This window comes from Papio anubis, chromosome 12 (assembly GCF_008728515.1).
Source record: "Papio anubis isolate 15944 chromosome 12, Panubis1.0, whole genome shotgun sequence".
Taxonomy (NCBI): Eukaryota; Metazoa; Chordata; class Mammalia; order Primates; family Cercopithecidae; genus Papio; species Papio anubis.
Genome location: NC_044987.1, coordinates 70,252,931 through 70,266,420, shown reverse-complemented (window position 1 = coordinate 70,266,420; position 13,490 = coordinate 70,252,931). Strand labels below are relative to the sequence as shown.

Below are 13,490 nucleotides of genomic sequence, written 5' to 3'. Positions count from 1 at the left end.
CTGGGGGCCAAGGCACTCAAAAACCATCTTCCCCTAAAAGCTCAGGGACTCACTGGGTTTTCTTTTCCAGAAGCCCTAAAGATAGTAGCTTTGCTTAATGAGAATGCCCTGTGGTGAAATGGTGAGGACCAAGACTCTGGTGCCTGGTCCACAGGGGAATTCCAGCTCTGCCTCTTGCTAGTGATGTGACCCTAGACATGTGATAGAACTTCTCTATAACATTTCCTCATCTCTGAGGTTGGAATACTAATGGTCCCCACCCCACTGCATTTCTGTGAGCCATATACATATACGCATGAATTAGTATAAAAATGGTGCCTCCGTGTAATAAGTGCTGTGATGCACAAGCTCTCATTTATTGATTTTTCACTGTATGTCAGGCCTTACTCTAAAAACCTTACATCCAATAATTCATTTTTCCTAAGCAAAGTGAAATAGAGACAGAAGGATCATTTTATAATTCTAATTTAAGTTATCATTAATATTTATTGTATAAGTTCCATCAACCGGAGTTGAAATGCATTGTTGAAATTCATCACAATATTTGCTATTTTAAAGAATGAGACTGTTTTTATTTTATTTTTCTGTGTTCTCTCTCCTGGCCTTGTAAGGTTTATACATAATAAATATTCATACCTGGTCAAAAAATAAACTAAGTTGTAAAAGGTTAGAGAATTTCCCTACCTAAATACGCAAACCCAGTGTGTAAAGATGACAAAAATGAAGCACCCAAGGGACAGAAACTCCCAGTAGTGCCCCCCACATGGACACAGGCCTGTATCATAGTATGACATAGTACAGGCACAATTCTGTAGGTATCTTTTTTTTTAGAAACAGGTTCTCACTGTATCACCCAAGCTGGAGTGCAGTGGCACTATCAAAGGTCACTGCTCACTGCAGCCTCAAACTCCTGTCAAGTGATCCTCTCACCCAGCCTCCTGAAGAGCTAGGACTACAGGCATGCACCACCACGCTCAGCTAATTTTTAAATTTTTTTGTAGAGATGAGGTCTTGTTATGTTGCCCAGGCTAGTCTCAAATTCCTGGCCTCAGGCAATCCTCTCGTCTTGGTCTTTCAAAGTCCTGGAATTACAGGAGTGAGCCACCATGCCCTGCCCTGTATCTTTTGACTTAACATTAAATCATAAAGAGTTTCCATGTTGCTGTATAGCCTTTGAAAGTATCATTTCAATGACTGTAGAATAACCCATTTAGTTGAATTACCATAATTGAACTGACATCATTATTGAATATTGGTAGGTTTTTTTTTTTTTTTTTTTTTTTTTGCTCTTACAAATGATTCTGTAGTAAACTCTTAGCACAAATGACTTTTTTTTTCTTTCAGGTGATTTCTTAGGCTAATTCTCAAAGATGGGGTTATTGGGCCAAAAAAGCAAACTATGGTTTTCCGAAGCTCTCATTGTTCCCATCATCTCATGAAGCCCTGAGATGCAGTCAGCAGAGGATTCTATTTGAGGGACTAAACACTCCCGGGGAAAGCGGGAAGAAGGAGATGGGAACTAACATTTGCTATTGAGTGCCAGGCATTGTCCTACAGGCTTCAAAGTGAATCTTGGATGTGCTGCTGATCTGACTTGCCCAGATTTGTCATCATTGTTATTGTTTTGGCCGCTTATGAAGACGTTCACCCAGCAGGACTTTAGAAGCTTTGTTCACTCGATCTCATTTAATCCTCACAATAGTGCCCTAAGGAAGATATTAGTATCCCCATTTTACAAAGGAGGAAACAAGAACCTGGGGAGATTAAGTGAAGGCCTCACAGATCATGAATAGAAGAGGCTGGAAACCTAGTCTGGTTCGAGGGTGTGCTCTTTCTGCTCTGCCATGCTGTGCTTCAGCCCTTTCCCATTCCCAGCTCCACGTGTGCGCAGATAGGGATTTTCACTCTTTGCCCTGTATGAAAGGAGGGAAGGCAAGACATGTGCGCCTAGGGGGAAGGTCCATCTGCAGGACTACCCTGAAGGAGATGGGACATTCCTGGCCCTCAGCCTACAAACTCTTTCCTTTTATTTCCTGCTGGTGAAAAGCATAATTTAAAGATGACTTTGTTTTATGCATACACATATGTACAATCACACACACACACACACACACTCCAAGAAGAGGGCTCTCTATAAATAAAAGATCTGCCACCTATCAAAGATGCTAACCAAGGACTTACCAAATGTCTTTTGATGCTATGTATCTTTCAGAAAAGTTATTACTCAACCTGAGTCCATGGACTAGGTCTATCCTTATGTTAAAATAATTCTCTCATAGAATTATTTGATCTGGCCCAACATCTACCAGCTTTGCACACATTTCAATATTTCAATTAAATCACCAAACCTCAGTCTATATTAATTCCAGCCTTTTTTTTCCTACTAAAGGGGACCTGCATTATTTTCCCTGCATGTTTGAAAATATTGTCTCCTGGCCAGGCGCGGTGGCTCACGCCTGTAATCCCAGCACTTTGGGAGACCAAGGTGGGCGGATCACAAGATCAAGAGATCAAGACCATCCTGGCCAACATGGTGAAACCCTGTCTCTACTAAAAAAAATACAAAAATTAGCGGGTTGTGGTGGCGCACACCTGTAGTCCCAGCTACTCAGGAGCCTGAGGCAGAAGAATCGCTTGAACCCAGGAGGAAGAAGTTGCAGTGAGCTGAGATCGCGCCACTGCACTCCAGCCTGGGTGACAGAGAGAGACTCTATCTCAAAAAAAAAAAAAAAAAAATTGTCTCCAAAACATACTGAATTCATAAAATTCCAGATGCTGCTCAATGATGCCTCTGGACCAGTGACATCCTGGCTATCTTTGTTAAGACTACAAAGGAACAGGGTGGAACTGAGGCTACAGCTGGAGAGGGTTACGAAAGAACAGGGACTGACACCAAGAAAACCCAGATTTAGTGGAATGAGTATGTTAGTGCCATTGCTGCATGTGGCAGGAGATCATCTCAATGGCACCATGAACTGAGTTTTGCAATGTGTAGAACTGTGTAGACTGTTTATTTGTCAGACCTCTTTCAGATGCAAGTGAGAGAAACCTGACTAGCTAATGCAGAGATAGGATTTATTGGCCCCTAGTTGAAAATTCTAGGGGTAGTCCTCAAGTGTCACTGGGTTCAAGTCCTTAAATGATATCATCAGGAATTTGTCCCCATCTTTTTGCCCTCTTTCCAGAGTGGTGATGAGATGGCCACCAGGCCTATTTCACAGTAATTTCAGCAGAAAGAAGAACTTGTTGCCCAATTGCTCCATTAAAAGTCCCAGAACTAACTCTCAATTGGCCTAAATTGGCTCTTGTGCCAGATATCCTCAGCTTGACCTCCAAATCTATTCACTCCTCTACTTCCAGCTCAGTAGCTGAGAGGTTCACTCTACTCTTCTTCCAGCTTGGTAGGTGAGAGATTGGATGTATCAATGGCTCCTTTCCTCTGTGCCTTCTTCCCTTGGGTATTGTCAATAGTAAGACCAGTGGGAGGCTGGAGGAAGAGAGAAGAATGAGGTCAGGATGTTCATTTCCCCCAGCACCCCTTGCAAGGGTCCACATGAGTTGGTTATATCTTTCAGCCAATAGTCACAGGTCCTGCCTGCAGCTCTCTCCACACACTTTCTCTCTTTGAGTTCTAGTAATGGCTTCCCAGTTTTGCCTCTGCAACCTAAAAGCAGTACGATGCCCTACTATGAGCAGCCCAGAAACTGCACTATCCTTTACGGTTTTCCCACACTCCACCTACGCCTCCATGGAAGGGTTATTTGATAACCCATTTTGAAAGTGTCATCTGTTTCCAAGATCCTGACTGATACAGCTAACATGTCCATCCCTAAGACAAATCCATGTGTCTCACTGGGCAGGCCTACCCCTGGGACAAAGGTCTGAAATTAGCTCCATCAAAACCACAGGTACTGAGAGTGGAGGTGTGGTAGTCCCCCAAAGGGACAGACAAAAACAACCTATGATCATCACATTTATCAAAGTAGAAAAGAATGAATTCTAATTGGCAGTATTAGGCTATCCAAGCATTTTTCAGAAGTAGTAACTACATATAAATAAGGATAAACTTCAGAGACTAAACACATGCTGAAACAGCATTCAGGGTGTCTTTCATCTATGTGCACTCAAATCAATGCCTTTTAAAGACCTGGTCACTCATTTTCTGAGCTCTAGGTCTGCTGACAACTCTCTTCTGAAACAAATTGAAATTTCTATCATCGATTCACTTTGAAATGTCATAAAGCAGCTTAGGCCTTGGCTGGCTGAGCAATAAAGCAGGCCCTCTTGGCAGCTCAAATGAGCTGCCCCTGACAGCAAGACAGGCGACAAGGCATTAAACATTGCCAAGAATGGACAATTTGGAAGCTGCCTAGTGGCAGGAATGACAAGGCTGAAAACATAACCACTTTGAAAAAAATGACATCAGTTGAAAAATAAACATAAAATGGGGCAGTAGCAACCTCATCACAGAGTTGTAAATGCTTAGAAGAACATCTGGCCTGATACCCCATGAAGCTGCTTTCTCTCAGCAGGAAATTCTTTTTATAAATGATTAACCCTGATTATAATGATTGACTGTCCCATGGATGAGTCACCTTGCAGCTAAAACTATGGACCACAACCCCAGTGAATCTCAGCATTTTTTTTCCATTACCCAGAAGTAGTGAGGATCTTAGTTACCTTGTCCCCCAACCCCATGTTTTGACAGAGCCTGCACTGTACCTTTTTAATGGACACGTTGACGTTCAATAACATGCTAAGGACACCTGGCTTTCCTCATCGGTTTTCTCAGTAAAGCCTCTGATGCCGCTTTGGTTAAGTTCAGGAATATGCTTTTGCCAGGAGAGGCCTCCTAAGCCAGTCATGTGCCTCTCCTGGCTCCACTAATAACTCCTTTCTAATACAATTCCTTTGCAGTTCTCTTCACCTATAAAGACACTTGGATATCAGCTCTTGGTGGAAGAGGGATCTAAAGGATCCATATGCTTCAGTCCCCCTGGAATCCAGGAAATAAGGAAGTTTGGGGCCCAGAGAAAGAAAAAATTCAAAGGCTGTAGCCAGTGGAATCCTTTAGCCACACCTGGGATCCATGAGGATAATGTAGAGACTGTGGTCATAAGACACAAACAGACTAGAGTGTGTGACCTTGAGCAAGTCACATCTTCATGAATTTGAGCACTATTAGTATTACAGTATTATTGATTTCAAGACACTAATAATATGGTAAGCATTAAAAATATTATAAAACATTATAAATAATAAAATAATAAATGAGTTTTCTGAGACAGGCAGTTCTGATTGGCATGTCCAAGGACATTCCTACTTTGGAGGACCCATCTAAGCAAAAGTTATCAATCTTAGAAGACAAAATAGTGTAGTGGAATCAGGCCAGACAGGTTTCATCTCACCAGCTACATCCACTTGACTGGCGGTAGCTCCTTGGGGCCCTGTATTCAAAAGGATTCTGAGGTCATATTTGGGTTCAAGAGGAAATAATCCCCTGATCAATGGATACAAAAGGAGGGTCTGGCACCTTGCATGACATCCCTGTTGTTGATTGAAAGCATTGAGCTTGACAGTCAATTCTTGGAGGAAAGAACCCTTGCTTCAATAACAGAAAACAATTTTAGTGGCTTAGAAGCACAGATGCATATTTTTCACCACACGGAGGATATGGCTGTGGGCTAGACAGAGTCCTCTCCACCTTTCTTCTTATGCCAGGACCCAAGCAGAAGGGTCTGAGACATGCTCAGCTCATGGCAGAGAACAGAAACATGAATGGCCAAGCCAAATCAAGCAATCATGTTTACAGCTTCTGCTCAGATATAGCATATGTCATACTGCTAACATTTCATTGGCCAAAGCAAGTCATATGGCCAAGCCCTGAGTCAATGGAAAGAGGAAATATAATTCACTTGCTAAGAAGGAGGAAGTGAATGACTGCAGTTAATCTACCAGATGGTATCTGAGAAAGATACTTCCAGTGTCAAGATGCTCTATCTGTTTTTTCTTATTTTTTCTACAATACATATATATTATATATAATACAGCTGGAATTCTTCAGAGAATATGTGGGTTTCATAAACCAAAAATAAAATTCTAAGCTCCCCATCAAACTGAATGTACGCTCCTCAAACCTGCCTACTTCCTTGGTAGAATGTCCAACCAAGGGCATTCCAAAGTTATCCTGAAAAACTAGGTCAGGCCATGATGTGTAGGGAGAACCAGACACGTCTCATTATCCCCTCTTCCCTTTGGAATTCAGGCACAACTGACCAGCATTAACAGTCTATGGAATACTGGTAAAGTTAGTGAATAGGTGTCTTCTAGCAATTTCAACAGGAAGCCAAGCACTATCACTATTAAATTATAGAATAAACATTTATCAAGTACCTACAAGGCACTAGATACCATGTCAGGCGATATAGGTATGCTGTTGTACAACAAGAGAGACAAGGTTTCTGAACTCATGGAGCTAAGTTGAATGGTGGAAACAGACGACAATCAAATCTTAAAAGGATGCTCAAGCTTCTTTCAATCCAAGAACACTTTCCTAGCATTCACATTCAAAATGAGTAGGTCCCATCTTCTCCCTATTCAAATTCATTGCTCCAATACTTGCCCCTATACCCAACAGATAATCTATCCTTCTGCCTCATTTTTTTTTAAAAAAAGCAGTTAACAGATCTCCCTCATCTTCTCACCAACAAAATACCAACCTTCTTATTCAGTACATATTTGCTTTGCTTTCTTTCTTTCACAATGGACAAAATATCCCTGTCCCATCTAAATTCCATCCCCTCTGGCATTCTCAGTATTCACTCCTGCAATTGTCCCATTTCTCTCCACATTCTCTCTCTCTAATAGATTATTTGCATTGTTACACAAACATGTTGTAGTTGAGGAAGTGGAGGGGAACACGATTTCCCTCTCCAAGGAAAATTTGGAAACCAGTGATGGTGCATTTTGATGTCACAGTGACCATGGAGCCCTAGTGGCATTTGGTGGAGGCCAGGGATACTAATTATGTTCTATCGTATTTAAAAAAAAAAAAAAAAAAAAAGGAGAACTTCCTTAAACCTCACAATCTCCTTCAACTATTATGAACTACTCAAACCCACTACAGGAAACATTCTTGATAGAGTTATACATGAACATCATCTCCACCTATCATCTCACAATCTCTTCTCAGCCCACTCCAATCAAGTTTCTACCCCCATCACTTACCAGAAACTATTCCTTTTTTTTAATTTAACTTTTAAGTTCAGGGGTACATGTGCAGGTTTGTTACATAGGTAAACTTATGTCATAGGGGTTCGTTGTACAAATTATTTCATCACCCACGTATTAAGTCTAGTACCCAATAGTTATTCTTTCTGATCCTCTCCCTCCTCCCACCCTCCACCCTCAAGTAGGCCTAAAGTCTGTTGTTCCCCTCTATGTGTCTCTGAGTTCTCATCATTTAGCTCCCACTTATAAGTGAAAACATGCAATATTTGGTTTTCTGTTCCTGTGTTAGTTTGCTAGCTTCATCCATATTCCTGCAAAGGACACAATCTCATTCTTTTTTATGGCTACATAGTATTCCATGGTACATATGTACCACATTTTCTTTATCCCGTCTATCATTGATGGGCATTTAGGTTGATTCTATGTCTTTGCTATTGTGAATAGTGCTGCAATGAGCATACACATGCATATATTTTTATGTACACATGCATGTACTTATATTCCTTTGGGTATATACTGGTAATGGGATTGCTGGATCAAATGGTATTTCTGCTTCTAGGTCTTTGAGGAATTGGCACACTGTCTTCCACAATGGCTGAACTAATTTACATTCCCACCAACAGCATATAAGTGTTCCTTTTTCTCTGCAACCTCTCAAGAATCTGTTATTTTTTGACTTTTTAATAATAGCCATTCTGATTGGTGTGAGATGGTATCTCATTGTGGTTTCAATTTGTATTTCTCTAATGATCAGTGATGTTGAGCTTTTTTCCATATGCTTGTTGGCCACATGTATATCTTCTTTTGAAAAGTGTCTGCTCATGTCCTTTGCCCATGTTTTAATGAGGTTATTTTTTTCTTGTAAATTTAAGTTCCTTATAGATGCTGGATATTAGACCTTTGCCAGATGCATAGTTTGCAAAAATTTTCTCCCATTCTGTGGTTGTCTGTTTATACCAGAGACTGATCTTTCCAAATATTGACAAAGTAGTGGTCACTTCTTGGTCTCCATCCGACTTGACGTCTCATAACATTTGACCCAACTAACTAATCCTTCCTTCTTGAAAGGTTGTCTAAACTAAAATAGGTATCTCAAGCTTAAAAAACAAAACAAACAAAAAGAACATTTGATTTATTGTCCTCCACCAAGGAACTAGCCAAACAAACAAACAAACAAAAAGACCTGCTACTCCTCCTCTTGAACCCGTCTTTGCAAAATTATGACCGAGACAGTGAAAGAGATCTAACTTTCATCTTGACTCCATCTTGCTACTAACCTTTAAGCTGTCCTTGTTCATTCCTGGGCATAGGCTGAACCAACTTTGGGAGAAACTTAGCTTATACTTTAAAACAGAGATGATAACAGCCTTTGCCAAAACAAACCTCCTTCTTGCCTGGGGACTAGACTGCCTTTGTAGGACTAACAAATTAGCCACAAGATTCGAAATTATGGTTTAGTAGTCATATGGCTGGAGACTACAAGATTCCAACCCTCCCTAAACTTTTCCTAAGATCATTGCTTGAGATATTTTGCAGACCCTGCACATGATGGATCAACTGGCACCACCCAGATCAATAAATTGGTTCATCTGACTTTGTAGCTTCCATGCAGAAACTGACTCAGTGCAAGAAGACAGCTTTGACTCTCTATGATTTCATCTCTGACCTGACAATCAGCACAACTGGCTCACTGGTTTCCCCCCACCCACCAAGTTGTCCTCAAAAACTCTGGTCCTTAAAAACTCTGTCCTTAAAAACTCTGATCCTCTGATCCTTGGGGAGACTGATTTGAATAATAATAAAACTCTGGTCTCCTGCACAGTCAGCTCTGCGTGAATTACTCTTTCTGTATTGAAATTCCCCTGTCTTAATAAATGGGCTCTGTCTATGCAGCGGACAAGGTGCAGCCACAGGGCAGTTATGCTCTCCTTGTCTGAGGAAATACTACAGAGGTAAAACCAAAAAACTAAACAAAACAAACAAACAAACAAAAATAACCAAGAGTCATCCCTGAGTCATCTATCCCATTCCCTACAGAAACTCATCAGTAAGTTCTATCCACTCTATATACAAAATATATCTTACAAGTCTACACTTCCCTAATCTTCATTATTGCCCCTCTGGTCTAATCCATCAACATCTCTTGCCTGCACTATAGAGAAAGCCTTACCCTTCTCCCTACCTATGACCCATTCTTAAAACAGTCCCCAGAGTGATCTTCTTAAATTATAAATCTCATGCTTAAAATCCTCCATTAAATATTTATACCATTGGCAATAAAATCCACATTCTTACCTTATTTTACAAAGCCCTTGCCCACTTCTCTGACTCCCCTTGATACCACTGTTAGCCACACTAGTCTTCTTTGCATCCTTTAAATACCAACCTCATTTATACCTTTTTGTGCAGCAAATCTTAAGGAATTTATTGCATAAAAGTTATGCTTAAAGTAGATGTTAGTGGGCAATTAGATGGGTTGAATATCCACAATGTAACACTTTATATTAGAAAGCACCTATGAACAGAAAGATAAAGAAAGGTATTATATATATTGGTAAAAGGATCAGTCCATCAAGATGGTATAACAATTATAAACACATATATACCTAATAACAGAGCCCCAAAATATGTAAAGCAAAACTGATAGAATTTAAGGCAGAAATGACAGTTCTACGATAACAGTTAGAGACTTCAGTACTCCCACTTTCAATAAAGGATAGAACAATTATTAAGAGATCAACACGGAAATAAATAAAGGACTTTCCAACAAAACTATAAACCAACTAGACCTAACAGACATATACAGAACACTCCACCCAACGACAACAGAGTACACATTCTCTCAAGTACACATGGAACATTCTCTAGTATAGACTATGTACTAGGTCACAAAACAAGTCTCAATAAATTTTAAAAGATTAAAATCTGTTCCACCCCTGAGCAGTTCTATGCAGACCTACCCCTAAAGGCCAAGAGGCCAAAGAAAGAGGCTAACACATCTAGTTTCTCAGAAAGAAACAGTTGGTTTGTTTGCTTTATAAACACAAGATCTCACTCTCTTGTCCAGTCTAGAGTGCCATGGCATGAACATAGCTCATTTCAATCTCAAACTCCTAGGCTCAAGCAATCCTCCCACCTCAGACTCCTGAGAGCTGAGACTACAGGCACGTATCACCACATCCAGCTAATTTTTTTTATTTTTTATTTTTTGTAGAAACAGGGTCTTGCTATGTTGCCCAGGCTGGTCTCAAACTCCTGGCCTCAAGCAATCCTTCAGCCTTGGCTTCCAAAGTGCTGGGATTACAGGCATAAGCCACTGCTCCTAGCCAGAAAGAAACATTAAAAAGTGACTGACAAACAGAAGCTCTGACTCAGGCAGCCGCAAAACAGTAGATTCCTGCACCATTAACTCCCAGACTCAGGGCTTATATACCACAAGGAAAGGGTATATGTGCTTCATATATCTATAAAAAAAATGCACCATCAAGGTTGTTTTGACCTAAGGGCAGGGTTTATGGTAAGTATGTGCTCTTCACAGTAGATAAACTAGAAATCTCAGAGGCATTCCCAGAACTGGAGTTAATCAGAAGTCAACATAGCGGGTTAGCATCCAAAATTGAGTTGCTTCTGCCTCTACAAAATCATATAAAGAATCTTCCCCAACCATAATGGCATGAAACTAGAAATAAATCACATAAGGAAATCTGAAAACGCACAACTATGAGGAAATTAAGCAACACAGTCTTTAACAATCAATGTGTCAAAGAAGTGATTGGCAAAATTTTGAAAACTCTGCCTCTTTCAGCAATCTAGTAATCATAGTACCTTCGACCTTAATATCCTAAAAGCCACTATTGGACGATGTCTAGGAAATGATCTGTGTCCCTATACAAGTCAGATTGTGCTGAATAACAAACCATTTTAAAACTCTGTCATGCAGCAATAAGCATTTATTCTCATGTTCACAAGTCTTCAGATAGAATCATAGGCTGCTTCAGGCTGCAGCTCTGTGGAGAAACTGTGGATATTCAGGCTGAAAGAGCCACAGTCCCCAGGGGCATTTTATTCTCATTGCAGAGGACAAAAGCTCATAGAGCAATGAGGGAAGGTACATAATTCCTCTTAAGGCTTAGGCTCAAATCTTGTATGATATCACTTCCACCCACATTCCATTGGCCAAAGCAAGTCACACAACCAAGTCTAGCATCAGTAGGAAAAGGAAGAATACAACACTACTGTAGGAGTTAGAAGGGAAGGAATGAATATTTCCTGAACGACAATCTACTACTTTACAGCCCTCTTAGAGAAGAGCTTTGAGAAATGGTGCTATGGTTACTGCTACGAATGCCAAACAATAATATCTTGTTATCAACCATGTTGGTTATAAGTTAGTAAGACTCATCTTCTTACTGTATTTGTAACTACTAAGAGCCATTTAGAAATGTCAGATTCTTCAAAGCTATTTTACCCAGATTCGATCAACAAGTATTCAACTCACGAATTTTTTCTTAGCTGAGCAGCATTATCAGCTCAAGAAGAACTTTTGCTTCAATGTAATTTATTTTCTAGTACTGGATAAGAACTTTTTAAAATGTCTGTAGAATATATCAAAGCACCAGAAGTGGATCTGACACCATCAATAGGAACTGAATTAATATACCTTTTCTGAAAATCTTTCTAAAAGAAAAATCTCTCTGACATCTGAATTTTAGACTTATTGTAGAAAATTTCAACCCTTCGAAAGAATCTTTGTGAATTTTATCACTACTAAAGTAAAAAGTATCCAATGTAAATACAATACAGAGTCTAATCTTTCCTGGCATTGAAGACCTCGATATGTTGCTAATAATCGCAACCAAAAAAAACACAACTCATTGTGAATGATGACCTTATCTTGAATTCTGCATTAGTCAGTTAATGGTACATAGCCTCCTTTCATGCTACAACCATCCTTCCAATAGCTCTCCCACAAAGATTTTCATCTATTTGCTTGATTTCAAACTTGGTGAAAAGAAAGATATTTTTATCTTAATTTCATACCAGAAAACATGAAAGAAGTCATGAAAACATACTGAAAAGGATAGATATTTTTCAAACAGGACCTTAAAAGCCAGACTCAATCCCTGTTGACAAATTCAGTGAGGGATTGTTTAGAGTAAAAACAGAGCATTGCTCTGGGATTGAGCCAACTAGAAAAACTGATACACCATGACATCTCTGGCTTGTATAACCTCCCTGCCCTTGATGTGAACTCTGGAGGGAAGCAGCACAGCCAAAGTTGACAGTCACGTGAAGAGTGAACCTCCAAGTCATAAAGTACCTAAAACCTCACTATTCAAGTCAACTAGTTAGGAGAAAGATCCATCCAAACTAGTGGAAAGTCCAAATTCCCATTATTTCCAAATAGAAGAAATACTTTTGGATTTAAGAAAATGATAAATGGAAAAGAAGTTTTTCCACTTCTTCCAAAAATGCCATTGAAATAATAAAGATATAAAAAGAAGAAAAATAGCAACACTAAAAAAAAATCAGTAAGAATGCTATGAACCCCAAATAAATGTTGAATTTCTGGAAGATATGAAGCAGACAGGACAAATATAATTCTTGATGTATATTTTTTAACATATGTAACATATGTCTAAATATAAATATTTGATTAATTGAGCAAACTGACAAAAAGACAGTTAGTGCCAAGGGTGAGCACTCAACACAGGCAGAAGAGAATAGGAAAGTAAGTAGATAGGTTTCCCCAAAAGACCTATAGAAAAAAAAAATCAGACTTAGCACAGCAGGAACATAAAAAGTAGGCTGGAGAAAGCTCAAGAGAATTACACTAAAAGACTTACCTTTTAGAATTGTGTCACTGTCTCATATGCTAGACCTATAGACCAGTACTTCTAAATGTGTGAGGCCTGTGAGATAAAAATTATTTTCAAAATAATACTAAGTTGTTATTTGCCTTTTTCACTGTATTGACATTTGTTTTGATAATTATTGCAGGAAGTCAGGGACCAGACCCCGAACGGAGAGACTGGCTGAAGCCACGGCAGAAGAACATAAATTGTGAAGATTTAATGGACATTTATTAGTTCCCAAAATTAATACTTTTATAATTTCTTATGCCTGTCTTAATCTCTGAACACTAATTGTGAAGATTTCTTGGACATTTATCATTTCCCCAATCAATACTCCTATAATTCTTATGCCTGTCTTTAATCTCTTAATCCCATCATCTTCATAAGCTAAGGATGTATGTCACC

The 13,490-nt window shown here is 39.5% G+C and overlaps 1 long non-coding RNA gene across 2 annotated transcripts in view; it reads right to left on the bottom strand.

The window, feature by feature from the left end:
• Positions 1-2,995: 2,995 nt before the first annotated feature.
• LOC108581961 overlaps positions 2,996-13,490 on the bottom strand; it is a 51,112-nt gene continuing 40,617 nt past the window's right edge. For both annotated transcript variants that reach the window (XR_002517077.2, XR_002517076.2), the window contains exon 3: positions 2,996-3,487. This is a non-coding gene — a long non-coding RNA (uncharacterized LOC108581961). The remainder of the gene's footprint in view (positions 3,488-13,490) is intronic.